This window comes from Benincasa hispida, chromosome 3, assembly GCF_027475165.1.
Source record: "Benincasa hispida cultivar pf3 chromosome 3, pf3_genome.v1.1, whole genome shotgun sequence".
In the NCBI taxonomy this organism is placed as follows: domain Eukaryota; kingdom Viridiplantae; phylum Streptophyta; class Magnoliopsida; order Cucurbitales; family Cucurbitaceae; genus Benincasa; species Benincasa hispida.
In genome coordinates, this window is record NC_143480.1 from 14945629 (window position 1) to 14971509 (window position 25881).

At 34.0% G+C, this 25881-nt stretch overlaps 1 long non-coding RNA gene across 3 annotated transcripts; it reads left to right on the plus strand.

Annotated features, from left to right (window-relative positions):
* The first annotated feature begins 3176 nt into the window (after window positions 1–3176).
* On the plus strand, window positions 3177–7276 carry LOC150037049 (uncharacterized). 3 transcript variants are annotated; one of them, XR_016528709.1, is made up of 3 exons: window positions 3177–3316; window positions 3759–3840; window positions 4464–4785. It is a non-coding gene; the product is annotated as an uncharacterized LOC150037049 (long non-coding RNA). The 3 variants fall into 3 exon arrangements; XR_016528710.1 differs by adding an exon at window positions 6729–7276 and having other exon boundaries at window positions 3181–3840; window positions 4464–4576; XR_016528708.1 differs by having other exon boundaries at window positions 3181–3840.
* The last annotated feature ends 18605 nt before the right edge of the window (window positions 7277–25881 follow it).

The window sequence follows — 25881 nt, forward strand, 5'->3', positions numbered from 1 at the left end:
GCTTGCAAATTTTGTATGGATGCATTTTGAGTTGAAGCATAGGGTGTGATAAAGACAACAAAACTCTACATATCTTTACCATAATTATGTTGTTCACCATTTTAGAGATAAGTTCTCGCGGTTTTACTGATATTTTTTTTTACTTATAATATCATAAATATCTCTATTTCTTAAATAATGTAGGATTTTGTTTGCATTTGGCGATGTGAAACTCAGGGGGAGAGAGAGTTGGGAAGGGGCATATTTATCCAAAAAAAACAAAAAACAAAAGTGGACAAATTTATTTCCGTATCTCTAAAGTATGGCATCTTTAGAGCTTAATTTTGGACGGTTGTTTTTTCTTTTCCTTTTCTTTAGTAATATAATTTGACCCCTACTTTTTCAAAATTTCCTATTTAGACTCTTGTGATCTATTTTTTTTTTTTTTCCAAGTATGCCATTTTTAGTTACTGAATAATAAATTTAGTTTAGGATAAATCCAGATATGTATTATGTTGATACAAACTTGGAAAAATAGGTGAGTGGTTGTTTTCCCTTCTTTTTGGACATTTCTTCTATCAAATAGCATAAGTTTAAAGTAAAATTAGGGTAATTGTTTTTAATGATAAATTACTAACAATATTTTTAAGTATAGCAAAATGTCATTATCATGATAGCCATCAATTGGGTTAACAAGGAGAATGACAGTTTTTAAAGTTTCATCAAAATCTTTTCGTGCTAACAAAAATAAATCTTTTCTCTAAATAGGTTGTAACTAACTAAAAAAATCTTAATTAAGTGGTAAAAAATAGATAACACAAAACAAATCAGAAGCTGAAAATAAAAAATCCATTAAAAGATAAATAAAAACTTAATATAGAAAATGGATCAAACCTCTTCGGTAATATATAATTGGAACATACCACAAATAGATATTGTGATCATTAAATAATACTAGCTACTGTATGATGGCAACATATGTGAACATAATTACTGTGTATTTATATTCTAGAATTAAAGCTCTATATGAATACTTGAAAAAAATGGTGGAGGGACGATATTTAGTTCAAAATCATAAATAATAAACATAAATTCTCAGTCAAATATAATAAATCCCCACCAAGTTTTATGATAATGCAGAAAAATAATAAAAAATAAAAATTAAATAGGAAAACAAAAATTTTAGATAAAGTGATATTTGAAAATAACATAACATTTAAAAAGAAGAAGAAAGGATAAATGGAAAATTGGAGTAGAGTGAAGTTTCAAAAAGAAAGATTTTGATACTAATTAAACAAAAAGGAAAAATAAAAGAAAGAAGTAAATAACAGTATTGCACCTTGTAAAAATGGTATGATGCTATACAACCCAATTTTCCTCTTCCTTGATAGAGGTTTATTGAAACGGTATTACACCTTGTATAAGGAAAAGAAAGAAGCAAATAACAAAAGAGCAAAAAAGAAAGAAGCATTTTTAAAACCATTATTCATTAATTAATTACATTGTAATTTTAATATGTTGTTGAAAAAAAATTGGTGAACAACAAAAGAAAAAAAAGTAAATAATGACTACTTAGTGAAGAGTTGATAGTTTTGTGAAATAAGGGACTGAAATCATTTTGAATATAAAATAATTATCCATGAATTATTTCTCTTCCTCTTCATCTTATGATTTCGAATTCACTATCTCTATTTTGCCTCGTCAAGCCTCCATCACACTTTTCCCTGTTGATAAGCTCATCTAAAAAGGTTTTTTGCTTCATCTAAATCTTTCATAACCAGTAGAATGAGTTTAAAGCGTGATATGATATCTATACATTGAAGAATCAAAACAACAACTCCAATCCTAATTTGCAAAAATAGATTAAGGAGAGCAGATACTTCTCACTATCAAGATTTTCTTTAATGTATAGAAAAGACTTGACGAAGAATAATTTGGAGTATGAAAATGTATCATGGTTCTCCAAGAAAATAAACTCCTCTGCAAAGGAAGTTTTTAGGAAGTATTTACGCAATAACTCCGGGAAAGAAAGCGAATAGGAAGTGTTGTTGCATTGGTTTTCAGTAATTTGAGATATCAAAGAAGAAGAAGCAAAATAAATGTATAAAATAAATGGTAAAATAAAATAATAAGAATGACATGAGATTTGAAATAAATAAAAAAAAAAGGAAAAAGAAATATAAAACATAGAGAGAAAAGAAACGGAAAATAGTGAGATTTGAAAACAAATGTTTGATATTATCTCAAAGTTTCAAATAAATAGGGAAGATATTATAGGCTATAAATAGGTATAATACAAGATATTGTTGAGAGCATTTTAGGATTAACCAAAAAACACATCATGTCCAATGGAGGCTATGGGTGTTCAAATAACCCGACAACCCGAACAATTCGGACTATCCAACCCAAAATATAAGAGTTGGGTTGGGTTAGTTTTGTTCGTGGGTTGGGTTGGGTTGAATTTTTCTATTTTTATTGGGTTGGGTTGGGTTGTGGGTTGGCTAAAAAAAAATTGGGTTGACCCAACCCAACATGAATTATATATATATATATATATATATATATATATATATATATATATATATATATATATATATATATATATATATATTTCTTTTGTTTAAAGTTTAATTTCCTTGTATTGATTAATTTTTGAATTTTTAATATTTTTCTTTTAAAATTGTTATTATATTTGTCTTTGTTTAAAGTTTACAATAAATATCATAGATATTTGGTATTTAGCATCTTAATTTTATGAGATTTTAGTTATTAGTTATGTGTATATAAATTTACATATTTTTCATTAAAAATAAAAAAATAAGTTATAACCCGACAACCTAACCCAACCCAATCTGAATTTTAAGGGTTGGGTTGAAAACTTTATTTGGGTCATTTGGATACCAATCAAACTAACCCGAATTTTTGGATTGGTCCAAAAAATACACCCAACTCAATCCAATTCAACCCAACCCATGTACACCCCTAGTGGAGGCATTTTGCCATAATTCAAAAGAATTTCATTTTCTATTTTTCCAAATGATAGTGTAATGACTGCTATATGCCAAAATATTCCTTGATAAAGTAATTTCAGGAGAGTTGAGTTGGGTGGGCAAAAAAAGCTCACCTAGTGTTTGACCCACTGATAAAACAAATTAGTGGGTTTAAAAACCCACCTTTTTACTTCCTTCCAACACCCTCTAAACCAGTGTGATTTTTCTAGATCTCCTCTTTAACTCCCTCATTACTCTCCTATATCATTTCTCTCATTCACTTACCCATCTCTTCACATTACTCCTGTTCTTATTTCTCTCATCTTCTCTCTTCTTCTCGCTCGATCGTATGGGTCTTTCTTGTTGAATCACTATTTTTTATTTTCTGTATATTTTTCTAGGGTTGTTTTTATGGTTTTTTTCAAAGATCTACTACGTGTGTGGTTATTTGTTGTAGATTCGACTATTTTTCTTCTTCCTCTGTTTGTTTGTTGTAGGGATTTTTTCATTAGATTTTTTGGGTTCCAATCTCTTGAGCATGTTAGCTTTGTAGGGTTTTTGTCATTGAATATTTGGGCTTCGATTTCCTTCTTGAGGTTCCTTATTACTTTTTTGATATTTTTTTTTCCTTTTTACTATGTCTTCACAACTTCATTGGTTAGGTTCAACCCACTGTTTTTCTTCCCTTTTTATAGATCTGTTCTCGGCACTTTAATAATAAATTCCTCTCTTGTTTTTTATTTTTTTTTGGTCATCCTCAAATTTGGTCTGCAATTAAATTCTTGGTAGGGGCTACTGACTATGTTATTGGAGCTTGGTGGGAGGAGTTCAATCTTTACCACAACAGTGTCTTCTACCCTTTCTTCTAGAGGTCGATGATGTTTTCACTTGTGTTCCAAAATTTGTATTAAATTATCTGAGTTCGATTTAATATTCATGTTTTCTAATTTTCGCTTCAATTAGTTAATTCTTTGCCCTTGTTTTTGTTTTGTGTATGAATTTGTTTTATTAAAAAAGTATCCATTTAAATAATTTTGTCTTTGTTTCAATTCATTAATCATCCATTTTTTTATTTAAATTATTTTCATTTAACTGATCCTCCTTTTTTGTTTTCTTGTCCTTATATTGAAATTGATGTTGAATTTGTTTATTGGAGTTCAAATTTTTTGTTATTGTTTTGAAATTGAAATTTGGTTTTGTTTTGATTTTTTGATTTTTCATATGTTAATTTTGTTTATCGAAGTTGGATTTCTTGAAATGAAAGAGCAAAATCATTTCCTTGAGGCCTCTATTATTTTTTTTTTTATTTTTTTTTTTGTAATTTCATATGATATATTATATTGTATATGATGCAATACTCATTGAATAATGTTTAATAATATACTCAACCACCCATTTAATATTAACTTGACCCCTATTTGCTTTACTTAATACTAATTTTACTCTCTCTATTTTCTATTTAATGAACTCACTATTTCTACTTAATGAGGTTAGGTGCATTAACTCTCCCGACCAACCACCCCTCAGTATCCCTTCTCTTTAGACATGTCTTCTCCCTCCACATTCTCTTGAGAAATCTCCACTGCCTCCTCTGATACATTTTGTTGGTGAGTCCTTGTTCAAGTCTTCCCTTCCGTTTTTTTTCTCACTCCCGACTTCAATTATTTGGATGATTTGCATTATGTAATATTTTTGTTTCCCCCTCTTACTTCAATGTTTTTACATTCATACAATAGTGGTTATGAGTCGAACGATTGTGCTAAAAGAGGTAAACTTTCATTCCATTCTTTTATAATAAACAAAGATATTTCATTAACGTGGTTTATTACTTTTGTTAGATAACATCTCTTATCAGCCTCTATATATTCTTGGTATTTTGACCTCTAGTCATTCCAAAACCTAATAAAAAAAGTAAATGGTAGTATGTTTAATTGTTATTTCATTTGCATTTATCTTCATCCAGTAAATGGTAGTATGTTTAATTGTTATTTCATTTGCATTTATCTTCATCCTAATCTGAATATACTTTGTTTTCTTTCTTGTAGAGCCCAAATTACTAATTACACATTTCTACATTTCATTCCCAATTAATTTGAGGTTCATTAATTTTATATTCGGAGTAAACTTTTTTATAATCCTCTATAAATTTTGGTGAATTGTTTGTAGTAGGTTGAGATAGTTGATTATTGCTATTTAAATATATTTATTTTCACATGTACTTGAGTGTTGTCGAGGACATTATTATTAGCTTGTGAATAGTTGTTATTTTATATACTATTTAGTGCAAGTGTCATACATATTTAATATGAAATTATAATTTTTATTTTTCTTACTACAAACTGAAAATCTTCAATTTATATTTTTATACAATGTTACTTTTTTATAGCTTGAAGTGTACAAAAACGTAAACCAATTGAAATGTACGATTAACCCATAAAAAATGACATTTCATTGTCAAGTGTCATTCAAGTACAAAAGTTTTAAACTCTTTCATTTCAAATGTCAAGTATTTTTTTTTTTTTTTTTGTAGAATTTTATGTGCAAAATGTAAAAAAAAAATATTATTTTGTTCAAATTTTGTGGGAAATGGAAATTTTAACCTTAAGAGGAAAATCCGCTTTAAAAAAAGGTTAATCCATATTCTACAAATTGGCAAAAAAAGGACCATATAATAGTTAGTTTTCTAGTTTTTGTAAGATTTTGGTTTTTTTTTTTTTAAAAAATTAACAATTAAGTGCCATCCATTCTATTTAAAATAATGAAATAGTTTGATATGATGGCATTAGTTCCTGTTCTTTTTAACTTTTATGGTAATTAATGATTAAGTTGGATTTTGAATGAAATAATCATGATCATTGTTGAATGGTATGAGCTATTTCCTACCATACTTATATATATATATATGCATGCATAGTTATATATATAAATATAAGGTCTCATTTTTTCAAGAAAATTACTAAAAAAGATAGTTGGTAAAAGAAAAAAATTCTTAAATAAATTTTAGGTTAATTACTGATTTAAACAGTTATTTTTTCATAGTATCATATATTTTCATATATAGGTTGAATTTTTATATATTGTAATTTACTTATAATAAATGCATTTGTGATCCATCCTTATATTAAAAAACGAAATTAAACCAAAAGTACTCTTCGAACATTTTTGAGACACCAATTTCTGATCTCTCCTCAGGTTTAAGTCCATGAGCTATTGGAACCTAATCATATATTAACTAAAAAGATAAGCCTAACGAACCATTAGTTATTGAAAAATATTTAGGTGTCACTGAGCTACACTTATAATGTGGCAACTAGAATATCTAGTTGCCCAATTATTTTTTTACTATATAATAAAATAGAATTGCATGAGAATAGGTATAGCTTTAATTGTTGCTCTTGGTTAACCATCAGAACTCCTAAACCCTAACCCCACCAAAACCCTAAAAAACCCTAAACTATAACCATTGGAACCCTTAAAAAACCCTTAAATCCTACACCTTAACACTTATAATTGGTATTGACTACCCATATTATGAAATTATAGGTAGATGGAAAAATCTAAATTCTATATGGTATTTATTGGTTATAACCCAGGGATCTACCTATCCTGGCATGAAAATTCTATGTGGTATTCAAGTGTGTTCAGGTGGAAAAGGAGATATTTGACGTCTGGGCTCGACTAAGTTACAAAATAATAAAACAACATACACCACACGTATTTTCATATAAATTCTAATTTTGTTTCTACTTATCAATGCAGAGTCATCCCAATACAAAGGGATTGTGGAATAAGCCATTCCCTCATTATGATGAGCTTTCCAATGTATTTAAGAAGGACAAGACTATCAGATAGTCTTGCGAGCCCCCTATGGTGATGGTGTCAAATTTATTCCCGAAAATGGGGGACGAGATTCAGCTAGATCACAAGACTTCCCTATCCCAAATAATAAATAAGCCGAAACCAATTGGATGTAATAAATGAAGAGATGGTAGTGAAGGAAATCAAACATGAGGATTTCCATGAGCAGCGAAATGATCATTCCGAATTCCATTCGAAATTGAACATACACAATTACAGTACAAAAAACGAAAACTTACAGATCATGCATAATAAAAAATTACAGCATGCTTACAAGATAATTAAGGGAAAGATTATACATACTTTTGAAGACTCATGCTTCAAATTCTCTTGATCACGAACGCTCAATCAGTCTCTAAGACAGCAACACACGAACGCTCGAACACTACGACTGCAACATAGCACGATCAATAGCAAACTCGAACATAACGATCTCCAAGATCACGAACCCAACGACCAGCCTTCAAAACCTCGAACTCAGTCGAGTTAAGTTAAGACACCACCACAATGGTACCTTGGTATTCTCGGTCTGAGAATCTAGAAGTGTGGGCTCTGTGTGGACTTGGTTAGAGGAAGAGACCGGAGGATTAACAATCGTGTAGACGATTGAGCAAGTGGGAGATGAGAAGGGTCTATTGTATAGACGAATGCTCGAGTGTTTAGAAGAAGACAAACTATCGTATAGCAAATGCACTGCGATTGTTTAGCTATGACCAGCTGAGTGAACTATCGTATAGTGTCACACCACGATTGTCTAGTCTCTCTTTTAATTATCATTTAGTGAATCCAATTCACTTGACAGCAAACCGTGAGTTCCTTACTGAGAATGGCAAATCTTCCAAATTTAGGAAAAAAAATTTCCTTTTTATCTCACGGTTACCATAAAACTACCAATAACCTCCCACTCAATTGGTTATTAGAGAAAAAGAGATAATAATCTAATAATTAATATTATTATAAATATATATGATAATTAACTTACCATATTATATTTATAACCTATAGTTTTAATATTTCATCGCACAAAACATATAAACCATAACTCTTTTTCTATTTTATGGTACTTAATGTAAATCTCATTTACAATAATCTTCCATTTGATGTATCTCATATATCACACCAATCATATCATATATAATCAAATTTTCTCTTGTTAATTTGAACATTTCAAATTAACCCCAAGAACTGATTCTCAACTTGAATCCACTGAGCTACCAAGGGGACCTTATGGACCTGTAGCTTAAAGCTTCAACGGTACGTGAATAATTGACTAAACTCTTTAGCCACGGGATCCACCATCCGTTAACCGTCGGGCACTCCATTAAAGACCAACAACTACAATCTCCTTACTACAGATATATTTTGTGTCCATATCAACCAATCAACAGTGAGATAACCCTTAACAGATCGCTCGTAAGTACAGCTGGGCCAATAATCGTTATGCCCCTGTAGTTACATCTAACTCCTTGAGTACCACTGATCACTCTAATGAACATAAGTCATAGTCTTACTATGACTGAGTCCTTTCTTCCAAAGAGAAGCTGTGGCCACTATGTTCAAGACTCGAAATCAGCCCTTAAGGGAGCGATCTATCTACTTACCCCTACTTCGGGGAAGGACTGAATTCCATTTTGTGTAACTAAGTTCCCAGCTCCCAAATCAGACAAATCCCCAAAAAGGTAGACATGTTGAGTTGTCAATTTGGCCACTTTCACCCATACTAATCAAAGGACCGCCCTCAAAGGTAGGAGTTCCCAAAACACTCAAGATTGAGGTTATGTCACCTATCATCATTTAGGTGAGATGTAAGTCTCAAGTATCAACGGCGTTATATAAAGAGACTAGTCATCTCGTGGTCCGTTCTTATACAAAATCTTTGTATAGGACACCCCCGCTCGCATGTTTAGTTCATAACACTTGCAAACCTCTACAAAGAGGGTCGTATCCATAGTGTCACTAGGATCAGGTATCCCTCCTTAATCCTTATACTACAGACCTTTTTATGTTATCACTTAAGGTATGATCCACTTGTATATCTCATATACATGCTTAAGTTTACATACAATAACCATGGAGTTTTTTTTATTGGATATGAGTAAATGCCAAATAAAATAACTGTTATTTTATTCATAACAATGTGTACAGTTTACAAACTACGAGACTTTGGGAAAATTAGGACACCAACCCTAACAATCTACCACTTGTTCTAATGCCTCGGGAGACTAATGTACAATACATGAAAAATACAATTACAATATACAATAAACTAGGGCATACTCTATACCCCAGTATCATCTCCCACTTGCCCAAGACAAGATGCCGCATGTTCTGTAAACCCAGACTCTCCAGATGACCCTTGAACACTTTAGTCGTGAGAGCCTTTATAAACGGATCAGCAATGTTGTGCTCTGACGCGATCTTCATGACTATCACATCACTGTGATGCACAATATCCCTGATCAAGTGGTATTTCTGTTCGATATGCTTGCCTCGACGATGACTCCGAGGTTCCTTCGAATTTGCCACAGCCCCGCTGTTATCACAGAAAAGGGTGATCAACAAATCCATATTTGGACAACTTCCAAATCTGTAAGGAATTTCCTCAGCCAAATAGTCTCCTTAGCTGCTTCACAAGCGGCTATGTATTCGACTTCTATAGTGGAGTCTGCGATGCATCCTTGCTTGATGCTTCGCCACACTACAACCCCTCCATTCAGAGTAAACACTGACCCTGATGTCGATTTCCAAGAATCTCTATCGGTCTGAAAGTCAGAGTTCGTGTATCCTGTAAGGATCAAATTCTTATCTCCATACACGAGCATGTAGTCCCTCGTTCTCCGAAGATACTTGAGGATCGTTTGACCACTGTTCATTGATCAAATCCTGGATTGGATTGATACCGACTGACAATCCCTATTGTATAGCAAATGTCGGGGCTGGTACACAACATTGCATACATTAAGCTTCCTACAGCAGAAGCATAGGGAATCCGTCTCATCTCCTCAACCTCTTGAGGTGCCTTAGGACATTGATCTTTAGACAATACGATTCCATGCCTGAAGGGTAACAAACCCCTCTTGGAATCTTGCATCTTGTACCTGATCAACATTTTGATAGATGTATGATGCATGAGACAAGGCTAACCTCTTGTTCTTACGATCCCAAATGATCTAGATCCTTAGAACATACTGCGCCTCACCCAAATCTTTCATTTGAAATTGGGCAGCTAGCCACTTTTTAATGTCAGTCAGAAACCCTACATCATTCCCAATGAGTAGGATATCATCCACATACAGTACTAGGAAAGTTACTGAGTTGTTGATGATCTTCTTGTAAACATAAGGCTCATCAACATTCTGATCAAAGCCAAACGATTTGACCGCACTGTCAAATCTAATGTTCTACGATCTAGACGCTTGTTTCAGCCCATAAATGGACTTATTAAGCGTGCAAACTCTTTGCTCTTGATCTAGAACTACGAAATCCTCTGGTTGAGCCACGTAAATGGCCTTTCAAGATTACCATTAAGAAAGACAGTCTTGACGTCCATTTGCCATATCTCATAATCATAAAATGTGGCTATGGACAGAAGTATCTTGATAGACTTTAGCTTGACAACATGTGAGAAAGTTTCCTCATAGTGCACTCCCTTGACTTGAGTATAACCCTTTGCCACGAGTCTAGCCTTAAAGGTTTGCACCTTTCCATCTACACCTCGCTTTTACTTGTAGATCTACTTATACCCTATAGGTTTTACCCCATCAGGCTGATCCACAAGCTTCTAGACGTTATTGAAGTACATAGATTCCATCTCCTGGTTCATGGCTTTAATCCACTCATCCTTGTCAACATCTTCCATTGCTTTATTAAAAGACAATGGATCCTCGACCTCATCATTAGAAATAACGTTTTGGGCTTCAGTCAAAGCAATGTAGCATTTCAGTGGGTTCATAACCCTCCCACTACGTTGAGGCAGTCTCAACTCTTGAGCTGGTTGACTAGATGTACCAATCTCAACAACTCTTGTTGATCTATCAGTTTGTTCAACAACTCTTGTTGAACCCTCAGTAGTCTTAGTCTCACTAGAAATCTCACGTAAAACAAGCTTACTTCGTGGCTTATGATCCCTGATGTGATCTTCTTAAAAAAGGATAGAATTTGTCGAAACAAACACTTTATTCTCACTCGGATCATAGAAATATCCATCCCTCGTTCCCCTAGGGTAGCCTACAAAGAGGCAAACTTTCAAATGCGGTTCTAACTTCTTCGGGTTAGTCACAAGTACATGGGTCGGACACCCCCAAATTCTGAAGTGGCGTAAACTACTTTTACGGCCTCTCCACAACTCAAAAGGTGTTTTAGAAACACTTTTCAAGGGAACATTGTTCAGAATGTAACATGAAGTCTCCACTGCAAAACCCCAAAACAAGTCTGGAAGATGAACATAACTCATCATAGACCGAACAATGTCCAACAAGGTTTTGTTTCTTCTTTCTGATATACCATTTTGCTGAGGTGTACCTGGGGCCGAGAGTTGGGACGTAATTCCATGTTCTATCATATAGGTCTAGAATTAGAGGTCCATATACTCTCCACCATGATTAGATCGTAGTGTTTTTATCTTTTTGCCTAACAAGTTTTCAACTTCAGCCTTATACTCCTTGAACTTGTCAAGGGTTTCTGGCTTATGTTGCATTAGGTAGAGATACTCGTACCTTGAATAATCATCTACGAAAGAGATGAAATATTCATACCCACCTCGAGCCCAACACTCACGGACCACAAAGGTCTAAATGTACAAGCTCAAAGGCTTTCTTGGCTCTATAACCTTTTCCAGGAAAAGGTTGTTTGGTCATCTTGCCTTCAAGACATGATTCACACACCGACAAGGAGTGTTCTTCTAAACTCTTTAAAAGTTCACATTTCACCAACTGCTCAATCCTATTGAGGTTGATGTGACCTAATCTTAGATGCCAAAGATGGGCATTTTCCTTAGAAGAAACCTTTGGTCTTTTAGTTGTCATTGCCATACTTAACATTTCAATATTAAACAAGACTTTTATGACTAACGACCTTAGTACATATAAGTTATTTTCAATTGAAACAAAACCAATCTCCATCTCATTCTTGAAAATAGACACTTTACTCTCAGAAAAGGAGACGATATAACCTTGTTCAATTAGTCGAGAAACCGAGATTAAGTTCCTCTTGATATAAGGAACTACAATAACATTATTCAGTAACAAATAACGTTTCTTGTCCAAAAATAACTTCAGCCTACTCATAGCAACAGCTGAAACAACCTCACCAGTACCGACTCGAAGAGTCATCTCTCCCTGTGGCAACGTTTTCCAGAAAATAAATCCTTGGTAAGAGGAACTAACGTGATTAGTAGCACCCGATTCAAGTATCCAGGCAGAATCATCATTCTCTACCAATCACGTCTCCAAGACCAATAAATCATATTTACTATCTTTAGACATCCCCATCTTTTGGAGAGTAGTGGGATCAACATCAAAACCTAAATAAGCTCCAAGTTCAATGTCAGAGAACACTTCTCGTCGATGAACTTCAATAGAGTCAGCAACACTTGGTTTCTCTTCCTGAAGTTTAACTTGGGAACTGACACTACTGGTTTTGTCATCCATCCCTTTGTGTTCGAAAAGTAAGAACTGGCATTCAAACAATTCTTGCAACGAGTCAATGATCTCATGTGCAATGACCATGTCCTCAACCCTTTTGGCCAAAACATCTGGTATGCTAGCCAATATGTGAAGTCGGACCAATGAATTAGCCTTCATCCACACCTCATATGCATCACGAACACTTCATGGTGCATCAAAGGTTGGGACTTAAAGACACTCCTCAACCATGACAAACTCGAGGTTGTTTACCACGAAATATGTTTTACAAGACTCTTTCCACTGTATGAAATCGGTCAAATTTGAGGCATTTAATGGAAAATCAAACATGTTGCTAAAACAAAAACATATTGACCTACGTTAGATTTTAAGCAAATACCCGTTGAAAAACATACAACATCCAATACGGTTTAGCAAAACTAACACAAACCCCATGTGACATCTAGTTTCGTAATGACACTCCAAAAGTTTAGGACAAAAGCCGTCGAAGGGTGGTCAATTTATCCCTCATCTGAATTGAGACATTCTCAACCAGTCATTAATACTAGAATAACTCTTGTTCCTATAACGACTAGCCATCATTAATTTGATAAAAAAATCATTAACTTACTTAATAATTTCCTGTAAGTGTGACCCGCCATTTTAGGCCCTAGAGTTCTGCCCCAAGCAGTCAATCCGAAGGAAAAATTCGAATGGGGCAAAAACTAAAGTGACCCTATCCATTTCTGGAGTTCACCTTGATATGACCAACTACACAAAACCCATCCGATGGGGGGACGCTCCCAAGGCGCCACAAGGGAGTGCAAGAATGATCTCATGGTGCAAACCAATAAAGAAGACTGTAAGACGTGTTGACACACACCCTTCACCCACTTATTATAAACACTCTCTCTGTCCACCTTGATATTGACTCATGTAAACACCATCCGAAGGGGAATGCTCCCAGGGCACCACGAGGCCAAGCATGAATCTCATGGCATGAAAAATCAGGGAGAAATGTGTGTGGAATCATTGGCGTATCATATATATCTCTTCCTCCCACTGAGTATTTTATAACCTAAGGTTTAGTTTACTTAGAAAAAACACGGCTAAGGATTTTAACTAAGTGACTTTTTAGGTTTTCCCAAGAGTAACTTCTACCTTGGATAGTTGAACAACTTTTGATCATCATCCATTAAACTCTTTAATGGAGTCTTTGACAACCTATCGCATGCTTACAGAAAATCTATCTAATTCACCTTTCCAGGTACGTTCCTAGGTAGGGGTGTTTCGTTTCTGTCAGCTTAAGTACCCCAGCCTAGACAGAACCCGCCTTAGACAAAAGGTCTCTTATAGATAGATTTAATACAATTTTAATCTTTTATGCCAATTAATTTAATCCTATTAAATCGATTTAAAAAGATTAAACTAGGTTGCTAATCCCATTAGAACCTTGAACTTAGGTCTATCTCAATCCAATTTTAAAACCCTTTTAAAACATGAGTTCTCCTAAGTCCGCATGCAACTCTTTCTTATCGATTTTAGTTCTAATTTCTATTATAACGCTTATAACAAAAATAACCAAAACCATTCACAACACAAAGCAAACACATAAAAGGCATTCATAACATTTACAAGCTGCCTAAGTGTTATGCTTCATGCATTGTTCATTCATTGCTACTTTTATATAACTCTTATACAAACAAGCAATGAACCAAACAAACATGCTTCCATTCACCCTTATACCATAACGCTTATAATATAAAGATGATGCATGAAAATGCTTACTGCATGCATAAATATAACTCTTATATTTCAAGATGCATGCACATGCTTTCTTGTAATTTCATCACGCCATATTATAACACTTATAATACATGATGCATGAATAATTGCACAACCTAAGGTGGGTTTCAAATCTATATGCCATATAATTGCACAATTATATATATATATATATATATAATCGATTCATAAGTATTTGAGGATTTAAAAGTGATTGTTAGACCGAAGGAAAAAATGTTCATTTTATTAAAATATGACATGTATTTGGGTGGAAAAATATAATTGTTTTGCAATTGAGTGTTCAAATTATGTGATTAAAATTAAATATGTTACAATTTTAAAAAAGAGAACAAAAATGCTCCAATTTTTAAGATTATTCGGTGTTCATGTTTGAGTGCTAAGTACTTGTGTTTAATTATAATTTATTTGGAATATATTTAATGTTTAGAAATGGATAAAAAATATGTTATGCAATTGAGTATTTAAAATTTAGTTCAAAATTTTGTGTTTAGTATATGAATACTTTGTAGAGAATTTGTTATGGTTTAAGAATGAAAAATGGATTTTTTTTATTTTTTATTTTTTTTATTTTTTGTAACAAGTTAGGAAAATATGTGTATAGTTGAAAATTAAAATCAACTATACCAGAAAAAAAATTTCAAGAAAAAATCAATCTCATTTATAAACTATACCAGATACCTCCAACTCAATTATACTCAACTCTATATCCTAAACACAGATTTTTTTGAATCAACTCAATTCAACCCAACACCTCTAACACAGACAATAACTACCAATTCAACTCAACTCAACTCGACACCCTAAGCACATAATTTAACTTTTGAGACAATAATTACCAACTCAATTCAACTCAACTCTGCACTCCAAATGTCTTGTATATATCAATTCTACGTTCCAAACGTCAGTGAACTTTAACAAGGAAAGATTTGAAAATATTAAAAGTGTAGAATACTAAACTGAATCCTTTTAAACATTAAAAACTAAAATTGAAACAAATAAGTTCATTTTATATAAAATTTGAAAACAAAATGAAGAAAAGGGAATACAAAACATAGGATCTAAATCTTAATCATAGATTTATCGATTTCACCAAAAAGAAAAAGGATCCCCCTACCAAAACTTCAATCATAAAATATTATATTGCAAGAATTTACTTGCCAAGTTGTTGGAAAAAAATATTTGCTTTCAATAAATTATAAAATATATACTTAGTATGAAATGAAAAGATTTTATAAATATGAGAAAATCCCTTTTTAGTTCCTCAGTTTTCAAGAAAGGGGTGTGATTGGTCCTAAGGTTTTAAACTAACCATTTTAATCTACAAATTTTGAAAAATAAGTTTAAGAGGTCATTTATTTTGTATTTATCATTTGTTTACAATTTCTTTTATTATTTTAATTTAGACTTGGCAATTTTAAAATAAAACTAAAAATAAAAATAAAATTATCTCTCATGTCCCACCCTTCCACTCTCCTCTCTTCTCCCTCAAATTTGAAATTTAATAAGCAAACCAAATAAATGTTCAAATTGAGTACGGAATAATATCCCACCAAAAAATGACCAAAAGAATTGGGCAATTATAGAATCTGAAAACCTAAAGACTCTGACTATGGTGAACCTAGTTAGAAATTTGTCGAATATAAAGCCAAAGTAGAATTTTTGGAGGCAGAGAGATTAGTACTTGAGGAGGGCTTGTGTTACAGTGCATGCAGTGATGAAGATTTGGAAGCCACCATCGAGGAGGAAGTTGTCAATGAGGTCAGTGTAGACACAACTATTGAATGAGAAATTTTGGACCAATCACAAGTTGCCACGTCATTTATTAAATTAATGTCGAAATTCCAAATTATTAAATTTGGGCTCAATTAGGAGTTGACATATGTCCCTAAATTGAAGCTGAAGACAAATTTCGATGACGCCACATGTTTTTATCATGACCGTTGAATCAGATAAGATTAATTTGTCCCAATTTGATATTATTATTTGGGTCAAAGTCCAATTAAGCCCAAAAATAGGTTGAATTTGACCCAAATGTCAAATCAGGCCTAAATCCGATTAATTGGGCCCAAAGGCTAGACCCATAGACCAACTAAGCCCAAGTCCAACTAATTGGACCCAAAGGTTAGACCCATGGATCAACCGAGCCCAAGTCCATCTGTGAACTCTATAAATAGAGAAGTTCTCCTCATTTGAAGAGGTGAGCAATTCTATACTCTAGAGAGCTTATAGGGAATTCTCTACAATCAGAAGACTCCTTGACTTCTGAAGCTGACCACGCTTGAAGACTGAAGTCCTTCGAAGATACAAGCATTCTGAAGACTGAAGTCCTTTGAAGATGCAAGCATCTTGAAGACTGAAGTTCTTTGAAGATATAAGCATTCTGACCACGCTTGAAGACTGAAGTCTTTTGAAGATACAAGCAATTCTACATTCAGAGAGCCTGGAGAGAATTCATCAACAAGCAGAAGACTCCCAAGATTTTTGAAGCTGCACTCCTAGAAGACAGTAGACCATTGAAGACACAAATACTCTTCCAAGACTTCTACTTCAAGAACGTTCGGTGTTTTTCTTCTTCAAGTCAAGCATATCCACCCAACCGAGAGAGAATCAGAGGATCAAGTACTAGAGATTGAACCACATCGCATCAAATCAACCTCAACATTAGCACCAACTCAAGTTCAACTTTACGAAACAAGTTTCTCCGAAAACCTCGTGCGAACACTAATCCTCCAAGAAGATCAACAAACCCAAAGGCCGATCATCCAAGAAGATCAACAAGCCCAAAGGCCGATCGTTCAAGAAGATCAACCAACTTAAAAATTATATTTATTTTGAAAGCATCAAAATACTATGTATTAGAGATCGTACTCGCTTTCCACAAAATTAATACAAATACAAAATTCAAGTTCCACGAAATAAATTTCTCTTGAAATCTCGTATGAACAAATTGGCACGCCTAGTGGGACATCTCTACCTCTCATCTCTCTCTCGTCATCCGAGTCAACAAATCTACAAATGACACCAAAGAAAGTTGCATCCAAAGCTACCGTCGTAAGCAACACTTACATAAACTTTGTCACCACAGAGGAAAACTTGGACCAGCTGATGGAATTTCCTAAAGGTGGGATCGTCATCAGAGAAAATCCCTTATTTGAAAACTATGCTTCTGCTACTGATCTATTAGAGAAAGAATCACATTTTGATGTAGTGTCTGTCATGATGACTGACGTAATGACTGAATCGACCATGACAGAGATGGAGATAAAGATAAATCTCCTAATGAAGGCTGTAGAAGAGAGAGATCATGAAATCTCTACTTTAAGGGATCAGATATATGGTCGAGATACTGCTGAGTCAAGTCAATCTCCAACTACAAAAGCCAATGACAAAGGAAAGACCGTTTTGCAGGAAAGTTAGCCACCACAATCCACCTCTGTTGCCTCCCTGTTAGTTCAATAGCTCTAGGATATGATCACAAACTCCATAAGAGCTTAGTACGGAGGACCGTTGCAAACTTTCTTTATGTACTCCAAGCCATACACCAAGAGAATCGATAACCTGAGAATGCCAGTTGGGTATCAACATCCAAAGTTCCAGCAATTCGATGGAAAGGGCAATCCAAAACAACATGTTGCACACTTTATTGAAACCTACGAAAATATAGGAACCAGGGGAGACCAGCTAGTCAAGCAGTTTTTCCATACCTTGAAAGGAAATGCTTTCGATTGGTATACTGATTTGAAGCCAGAAGTGATTGATAGTTAGGAATAGCAAGAAAGGGAGTTCCTGAACTGCTTCTACACTACAAGACGTACTGTTAGCATGATGGAGCTGACGAACACCAAATAGTGGAAGGGAGAGACAGTCATCGATTACATCAATCGATGGAGAGCATTGAGTCTGGATTGCAAAGATAGACTCACAGAATTATCTGCAGTGGAGATGTACACTCAAGGCATGCATTGGGAGCTTCTATACATCCTACAAGGGATAAAACCTTGGACATTTGTGGAATTGGCAACACGCGCTCATGATATGGAGCTGAGCATCGCCAACAGGAGAACTAAAGATTTCCTAGTCCCGAAAGGTAGAAAATACAAGAATGAATCCAAGGGTACTGAAAAGATCGTGAAAAATGCCACAAAAGAATGTATGGTCGTTCATGTGACCCTACAGAAATTTTCCTCTAAAGGAAAACAAACAAAATTTGAAAGAAGGCACAATGAGGGTGAGAAGCTTTATCCAACTCTTAAAGAAAGACAAGAGAAGGTTTATCCATTCTCTGACTCTGATGTGGCAAATATGTTGGAGCAACTACTAGAGAAGCAACTTATTCAGCTGCCGGAATGCAAGCGGCCGGAACAAGAAGAAAAAATAGATGATCCTAACTACTACAAGTATCATCGGGTCATTAGTCACCCAATTGAAAGGTGCTTTGTGCTGAAGGAACAAATTTTGAATTTGGCTCATGAAAAGAAGATTGAGCTAGATTTGGATGAAGTATCTCAGATAAATCACGATACAGTAGCGACGACTTCAAGTGTTCCAACACTGTCTATGTCCCATGCTCAAAGACAAAGCTTGATCCAATTTGGAGCCTTCGAGCCTATAGTTGTTTGGTTCCTGCAAGAGATTCAGATAACAAATTCCAAAAAGAAAGATGAGCTCGTTGAAGATGACAACGAAGGGTGGATAGTTGTGACACGTCGAAAAAGAAGACAGCCAAACTCCACCAAAAAAGAGTCGCGTTCTTATTGAAGCTATAGAAGAAGGAACAAAACTTATAAAAAGAAAGGCAAAAAGATGACACAGAAGCCTAAACCTGCTAAGAAAGAAGACAAGGACTTCCCTCAATTCTGACGGCTGGCAACTTTGGCAGAATTTCTCCTAAGAAGCTTTCTCAATAATCATCCAAAGAAAGTATCAGAAGTTATTGCATGTCACACTATCGACATAGTAGAAGTCGACAACAATCATATGACTGCTGAAGAAGCCAACGACTCAAAAGAGATGAAGCAAAGAACTTCTGTCTTCGATCGTATTAAGCCTTCAATTGCTCGATCTTCAGTCTTTCAATTATTGAGTATGGCCACGGTAGGAGAAGAAGACCAATGTCCAACGACTACTTTTGCTCGAACTTCAGCATTCAAAAGGTTAAGTATATCCACATCAAAGAAAGATCAACCTTCAGCATCTGCTTTTGATCGTCTCAAGACAACAAGCGATCAATGTAAAGGAAGGATGAAAATCTTAAAGCCAACGTCATTCCATGAAGAAAATAATGACGAAAAGATTCACAGTCGTGTCCCTTCACGCATGAAGAGGAAATTTTCTGTTGACATAAGTACGGAAGGTTCCTTGATAGTGAAGCCAAAACTCATCATATTGATGAATCCTACAAATGAAGAGGATGATCAAAACCATGATGAAATAAGAGCTTCTGAAGTTTAAATGAAGAAGTTCCTCATCACAAGAGCCTAAACTGCATGATGCTCCTGGCCCGCATGAGCTTAAAATGTGAACAACCCAAAAAAAAAATCTTTGTACGAACTACGTTACGACTTGATCCCTGCCATTATAAAGAGTACGTAGGCAACTTAGAGAAATTTAAGTTCAGTCGCGCATAAAAAAAACATTCTTTTTGAACTACATTATGACTTGATCCCTATCATTATTAAGGGTATGTAGGCAGCTTGAAAGAAACTTCAAGTTCAGTCCAGTTAAAAAAAAAAAACTTGAACTACGTCATGATTTGATCCCTTTCTTTAAGGGTACGAAGGAAACTTAAAGAAATTTAAGTTCAGTCCATCAGAAAAAGTACCACAACCACCTAAGTATGATACTACAAGATTGATGCTGATCATCCCCGTTAAAGAATGACACTCCAGATTAAAGATGTTCATCCCTATTGGGGGTAACACAATGGATTGAAGATGTTCATCCCTCGTAAGGAACTAGCACAATAAATAAATGGCACACACTTGGAATGCACTTCGCTTCCTCTTTAAAAGCAAACTTTGATGCTCCTCAATCTTCAAGTTCAGAGGCTTCGTCGAATGCTCACGTTTGGAGGCTTTGCAATGCCATCTTCATGCTCAAAGTCGCGAAGTTGAGCTCAATGTGAAGATTCATCAATGCTTCGTCAATCTCAAGTGTAGAGGATTCGCTGATGCTTCAAGCTCAAAGGCGGAGGGTTCACTGATTCTTCAAGCTCAAGTGCAGAGGATTCGCTAATGCTTCGTCAAACTCAAATGCGGAGGATTTGCTGATGCTTTGTCAAACTCAAAGGTAAAGGTCTCATCGATGCTTCTCCATCTTCAAGTTCAGAGGCTCCATCGACGCTACTCCATCTTCAAGTTCAAGATTGGTGTACATGACCCCACTTCCATCTTCAAGTTCAAGATTGGCGTGCATGGCCCCACTTCCATCTTCAAGTTCAAGATCAGTGTGCATGGCTCTACTTCCATCTTCAAGTTTAAGATTGGTGTGCATGGATTCACTTCCATCTTCAAGTTCAAGGTCGGTGTGCATGGCTCTACTCCATCTTCAAGTTCAAGATCGGTGTGCATGGCTCCACTCCATCTTCGAGCTCAAGGTCGGTGTGCATGGCTCCACTTCATCTTCAACTTCATGGTCAGTGTGCACGGCTCTACTCCATCTTCAATGACTCGGTCTACAAAATCATGACGCAACTTCACTTCATCTCCAAAGTCGTGGCATGGCTTCGCTTCGTCTCCAAACTGATGGCGCGACTTCACTTCATCTCCAAAATGTTGGCACAGTTTTGCTTAATCTCTAAAGTCTGGCATGGCTCGCTTCATCTTCACAAGTTTGGCATCGCTTTGCTTCATCTCCATAAGTCTAACTTGGCTTCGCTTCATCTTCATAAGTCTGGCGCGACTTCGCTTCATCTCCACAAGTCTGGCGCGACTTCGCTTCATCTCCATAAATCTGGCGCGGCTTCGCTTCATCTCCGAAAGTCAAGTACAGCTTCGCTTCATCTCCGAAAGTCAAGTACAGCTTCGCTTCATCTCCGAAAGTCAAGTGCAGCTTCGTTTTGTAAGGAAAAAAAAAGAAATTAAAAAAAAAAAGAAAACGAAACAGAAAAGATCAAAAGAAAGGAAAAGAAAAAGAATAAAATGAAAGAAAGAAAAAGGAAGGAAAATTGAAAAAAAAAATAGAAAATAGAAAAAAAGAAAAAAAGAAAAAAGAAAGAAAGAAAGAAAAGATTAAAAAAAAAAAAAAAAAAAACCATTGGAAGAGAGAAAGGAAAGATTAGAAGAAGAGGAGGGAATGAGGATAATGGAAGGGTTTGGGGTCCTATTTATAGAGGTTACCTGGGTTCCATAAGAAATCCAAATCAAATAAAAGATTTGATTTAAAATATTAGATTTTTTATTAGATTTTCTATCCTAATTTCAAATTAAATTAAACAAATTTCCTATTTAATTTAATCTTATTAGATTTTGTTCTCAAATTTATCTTCAACTAGACATATTCCAAATTTTATTCAAAATCAAATTTAAATTGTGGATAAAATCACAAATTAAAATTTGGTCATATTCCAAATTTTATTCAAAATCAAATTGTTCAAATCAAAATTTGGGCATATTCCAAAATTTATAGCAAATCTAAATCATCATACTTTTATCCTCAAGCCAAATTATTAACGATAAAATCTCAAATTAAAATTTGGGCTTATTCCAAATTTTATCCCAAATCTAAATCACCAAACTAACAGACTTTTATCCTCAAAGCCAAATTATCAAGGATAAAATTTCAAATTAAAATTTGGGCATCTTCCAAATTTTATATCAAATTCATCCAAATTTAGGTTCTTATCTCTATTTTCAAATAAGTTTTAGGAAAGATCTAAAATTCATCCCAAATTAAAGTTTGGCCATATTCCAAATTCAAGTATCTTATTGAGTTTTTATCTTCAATGAAAATAAATTGCGGATAAGAAAAAAAATCTCAATTGATATTTTATTGAAATTTGGGTATATCCCAAATTTTATCTTAAATCCAAATCAAATTGGATAAAATCTCAAATTAAAATTTGGCCATATTCCAAATTTTATTCCAAATTCAAGTTGTCTAGCCTTGAGTTTTTTTTTTTTTTTTTTTTTTTATTTTATTTTATTTTCAATCAAAATAAATTGTAGATAAGAAAAAAAATCTCAATTGATCTTTTATTAAAATCTGGACATATCCCAAATTGTATCTTAAATCCAAATCAAATTAAATTGGGACAAAACTCAATTATTTTTATTTTTTTTTTTGTAAATTTGGCGATATTCCAAAATTTATCCCAAATTCAAGTTAAACTTATGTACTAAATTCATAGTTTGACTGACACATCAATTGAGGTCAAATTCAAGAACAAATATATTTGGATTTTTATTCCAGCTTTATATTTTTCGAGATTTATCCACCCACCTATATATGTGCATAAATCTCGAGAGGGGCATTTGTTGAATGAGAAATTTTGGACCAATCATAAGTTGCCATGTCATTTACTAAATTAATGACGAAATTCTAAATCATTAAATTTGGGCTCAATTAGGAGTTGACATATGTCCTGAAGTTGAAGATAAATTTCGATGACGCCACGTGTTTTTACCCTGATCGTTGAATCAGATAAGATTAATTTGGCCCAATTTGATATTATTATTTGGGTCAAAGTCCAACTAAGCCCAAAAATAGGTTGAATTTGACCCAAATATCAAATCAGGCCTAAATCCGATTAATTGGGCCTAAAGGCCAGACCCATAGACCAACTAAGTCCAAGTCTAACTAATTGGGCCCAAAGGCCAAGCCCATGGATCAACCGAGCCTAAGTCTACCTGTGAACTCTATAAATAGAGAAGCTCTCCTCATTTGGAGAGGTGAGCAATTCTATACTCTAGAGAGCTTATAGGGAATTCTCTACAATCAGAAGACTTCTTGACTCCTAAAGCTGACCACACCTGAAGACTAAAGTCCTTCGAATATACAAACATTCTAAAAACTGAAGTCCTTTGAAGATGCAAACATCCTAAAAACTGAAGTCCTTTGAAGATATAAGCATTCTGACCACGCTGAAGACTGAAGTTCTTTGAAGATACAAGCAATTCTACATTCAGAGAACCCGAATCAACAAGCAGAAGACTCCCAAGATTCCTGAAGCTGCACTCCTAGAAAATAGACCCTTAAAGACACAAACACTCTTCCAAGACTTCTACTTCAAGAACGTTCAATGCTTTTCTTCTTCAAGTCAAGCACATCCACCTAACCGAGAGAGAATCAGAGGATCAAGTACTAGAGATCGAACCACATCGCATCAAATCAACCTCAACATCAGCACCAACTCAAGTTCAACTTCACGAAACAAGTTTCTCTGGAAACCCCGTGTGAACACCAATCCTCCAAGAAGATTAACAAGCCCAAAGGCCGATCATCCAAGAAAATCAACAAACCCAAAGGCTGATCACCCAAGAAGATCAACAAGCTCAAAAGCCGATCGTTCAAGAAGATCAACCAACTTAAAGATTATAGTTTATTTTGATAGCATCAAAATACTATGTATTAGAGATCGTACTCGCTTTCCACAAAATTAATACAAATACAAAATTCAAGTTCCACGAAATAAATTTCTCTTGAAATCTCGTGTGAAAAACAACCACCAACGCCATTGAAGGCTTAAGGCAGAAGAGGATGTGTTTTGGATCGAAGGTGGGTGGCAATGGCTAGGCATGATGACTCCAATTTTGATGGGTTGAGATAGGAAAAGGAAAGATAATGTTTAAGAGAAAAATAAAATTCAATAAAGTACAAAGAACAAGAAGAAGATAATACCTGTGAAACTGAAAGGAAGAAGGGAGATGAAGATGAAGAGGGAAGATGGAGGGAGAAGAGAGAGGATAGAGGAAGGCTGGAAGGTGAGAGATATTTTTAATTTTAATTTTTTAATTTTAAAATTATCAGGTCTAAATTAATTAATAAAAGAAACCATAAAAAGATGATAAATATAATGTGAGGGACGTCTTAAACCCGTTTCTTAAAACTTGGGGACCAAAATGACTAATTTAAAATCATAGAGACCAACTGCACCTATTCCAAAAAATCAGAGACTAAAAGAATATTTTTCCCTATAAATATCATAATAAAAGTAGATGTCCATGTACTTAGTGTCCTAAAAAGCCAAGTGGCTTATCTTCTATTATCCATGTGTCTAATGCTAAGTTATCCATGTGCCATATGATTACACACTCTTAGTGTCCAAGTAATGTCACATCCTAGATGCCAAGGTTCCTATAAATCGTGATATTTGGCAGATTGTTTAGGTGAGTGCACATTGATGAGATATTAAGAAAGATATTTCAAATTTCAGTAGAATTTCCATAAATTCCTATTTTCATTATTTTTATATTTTGTTAATTTCTTTTACTTTATTTGTTTACTTTAATATTATAATTTTTTGGTATTTTGTTTCTGTTGTGTCTCGTTTTGCTCCCTAATTTCACAACACGTTGTCAACATGAGCTCCTATCATTTCCCCTACTAAAGGTATGCCCTAAAAGTAGGTCAGTATTTTCTTCTTTATTGTGATTAATAAATTAAATGTTGTTATGCATGTTTAGTATATATTAAATTTCTAATATAAATACAACTCTTTGTGATAGAGTTACCATGACAAATCTTATAAAATTAGAATTCACAACTTTTGACATTAATGATAATATTTATTCATCATTGATGTTTGGTATCGAATTACACTTGGATGCTACAAAAATGTGATTATCAGAAAATAATAATTATTCTTCCTAAAGATTGTTATCAATAGAGACGCTTTGAGGCTCCAAGATTTTAAATCAATATGTTAGAGGATAATTTTTTCTATATTTCGTGTCTCAAATATGCTCCTGCAGTAGCGGTATCGAAAGAAATATTTTTAAAGTATTATAAACTTATCTGATGTCTTCTCGTGGTTGAACGAAATAACGAGTTATTGATTTTAAAAAAAATCATGAATCTCAAATATGTGAATTTTAATAATCGTGAATGAAATAAATCTGGATGAAATATCATTTCCTGAAATAAATGATACAATATTTAATAATTATGGTTGTGATTGAAGTCATGGATATTCATGGTGGTTATAGATTACTCAATTTTCAAGAAAATCACACATAATATGATGATTAAAGGGAAGTTCCACATTGTAGATGTGATACAAAAGAGACACATATCTTGTACCTTTTGTACATTTAATTTACTCAAGAAATTAAAATGTCTCAATAAATGAAAGTTGAAAAATATGTTTGAAAGCAAACTTTGTAAATCTCTTGAAGAGATGAATTAATCTTGAAAATATGAAATATTTAGAAATTGCAAATTCATTTGAATCCCTCGAAGAGAAAATGAACATTATTGTAGAAGCAACAAATGTTATGAAAATGTTTAATATTTTGTTATGTTTTCTCTCCTATTTACTTGTTAAAGTCTAATTTTACATTTTCTATTTTGTTTATCATTATAGCTCATTACTTATTGTTGTTGTTATTTTTATGAAGAAACATGAATATTTCTCAATTACTGGATAACTCCTGGTTGAATACAAAGATATATGTTCTGCAGATAGTGCA